The sequence below is a fragment of the Aristolochia californica genome, unplaced genomic scaffold, assembly GCF_029961685.1.
Source record: "Aristolochia californica isolate CCGP_79_NKW_82.1479 unplaced genomic scaffold, dmAriCali1.0.hap1 SCAF_9, whole genome shotgun sequence".
NCBI lineage: Eukaryota > Viridiplantae > Streptophyta > Magnoliopsida > Piperales > Aristolochiaceae > Aristolochia > Aristolochia californica.
Genome location: NW_027182290.1, coordinates 16,347,738 through 16,350,309, shown reverse-complemented (window position 1 = coordinate 16,350,309; position 2,572 = coordinate 16,347,738).

Below are 2,572 nucleotides of genomic sequence, written 5' to 3'. Positions count from 1 at the left end.
TCTACGAGATGAAGGAAAAAGTGAAAACTTAAGTTTTGATTTAAGAAAAATGTACACATCTAAAATGGAAATGCACAATGCACAAATATGGAGAGAGATATTTCCAAAAAGTTTGTGTAATTTTTAGGGATTTAAAACTCGTTTTAGTCTTTATATATCAGGTTTTGCAATCGTCGGGAAAAGGGGAGGCGAGGGAATTTTGAACTGAGTGTTGAATCCCAACCCAAAAGTCATTCCTTAAAAAAATGTGGCCCGTCACGCATGATAAATCAGTTTACAATGATCAATGATCGCTAGGTCAGATTTTCGTTAATGGGCAAAATAATGGCTTGTTTGACTCGGTTAAATATCCCACCGCACATTCACTTGAGAATTTAATGAGAAGTTTTTTATTCTTTTTGAAAGGTTTGGATCCATGGGTCATTTGCAACTTTAACATGTTTCGAGCATGCATATCCATTTTTTAAAGCATGTGCAGAAAAATCCCTTTCTTATCAAATTCCAACCTATTGGGGTTGCTGAACTAGAGGAATTTCCCAAACTTGGATGAGGAAAATTTTTTCTTCATTTGTGGTGTGTGAATAAATTTTCATTACTTACGTTTGTTATTGCTTTAAATTTTCTCCATACACAGAGTCTAAAATTTTCATTTCGTTGTCATCTATTCTGTTTTTTGTCTACGAGATGAAGGAAAAAGTGAAAACTAAAGTTTTGATTTAAGAAAAATGTACACTTCTAAAATGGAAATGCACAATGCACAAATATGGAGAGAGATATTTCCAAAAAGTTTGTGTAATTTTTAGGGATTTAAAACTCGTTTTAGTCTTTATATATCAGGTTTTGCAATCGTCAGGAAAAGGGGAGGCGAGGGAATTTTAAACTGAGTGTTGAATCCCAACCCAAAAGTCATTCCTTAAAAAAATGTGGCCCGTTACGCATGATAAATCAGTTTACAATGATCAATGATCGCTAGGTCAGCTTTTTGTTAATGGGCAAAATAATGGCTTGTTTGAGTCGGTTAAATATCCCACCGCACGTTCACTTGAGAATTTAATGAGAAGTTTTTTATTCTTGTTGAAAGGTTTGGATCCATGGGTTATTTGCAACTTTAACATGTTTCGAGCCATGCATATCCATTTTTTAAAGCATGTGTAGAAAAATCTCTTTCTTATCAAATTCCAACCTATTGGGGTTGCTGAACTAGTGGAATTTCCCAAACTTGGATGAGAAAACTCTTTTCTTCATTTGTGGTGTGTGAATAAATTTTCTTTACTTACGTTTGTTATTGCTTTAAATTTTCTCCATACACAGAGTCTAAAATTTTCATTTCGTTGTCATCTATTCTGTTTTTTGTCTACGAGATGAAGGAAAAATTGAAAACTAAAGTTCTGATTTAAGAAAAATGTACACATCTAAAATGGAAATGCACAATGCACAAATATGGAGAGAGATATTTCCAAAATGTTTGTGTAATTTTTAGGGATTTAAAACTCGTTTTAGTCTTTATATATCAGGTTTTGCAATCGTCGGGAAAAGGGGAGGCGAGGGAATTTTAAACTGAGTGTTGAATCCCAACCCAAAAGTCATTCCTTAAAAAAATGTGGCCCGTTACGCAAGATAAATCAGTTTACAATGATCAATGGTCGCTAGGTCAGCTTTTTGTTAATGGGCAAAATAATGGCTTGTTTGACTCGGTTAAATATCCCACTGCACGTTCACTTGAGAATTTAATGAGAAGTTTTTTATTCTTTTTGAAAGGTTTGGATCCATGGGTCATTTGCAACTTTAACATGTTTCGTGCCATGCATATCCATTTTTTAAAGCATGTGTAGAAAAATCTCTTTCTTATCAAATTCCAACCTATTGGGGTTGCTGAACTAGTGGAATTTCCCAAACTTGGATGAGAAAACTTTTTTCTTCATTTGTGGTGTGTGAATAAATTTTCTTTACTTACGTTTGTTATTGCTTTAAGTTTTCTCCATACACAGAGTCTAAAATTTTCATTTCGTTGTCATCTATTCTGTTTTTTGTCTACGAGATGAAGGAAAAAGTGAAAACTCAAGTTTTGATTTAAGAAAAATGTACACATCTAAAATGGAAATGCACAATGCACAAATATGGAGAGAGATATTTCCAAAAAGTTTGTGTAATTTTTAGGGATTTAAAACTCGTTTTAGTCTTTATATATCAGGTTTTGCAATCGTCGGGAAATGGGGAGGCGAGGGAATTTTAAACTGAGTGTTGAATCCCAACCCAAAAGTCATTCCTTAAAAAAATGTGGCCCGTTACGCATGATAAATCAGTTTACAATGATCAATGATCGCTAGGTCAGCTTTTTGTTAATGGGCAAAATAATGGCTTGTTTGACTCGGTTAAATATCCCACTGCACGTTCACTTGAGAATTTAATGAGAAGTTTTTTATTCTTTTTGAAAGGTTTGGATCCATGGGTCATTTGCAACTTTAACATGTTTCGTGCCATGCATATCCATTTTTTAAAGCATGTGTAGAAAAATCTCTTTCTTATCAAATTCCAACCTATTGGGGTTGCTGAACTAGTGGAATTTCCCAAA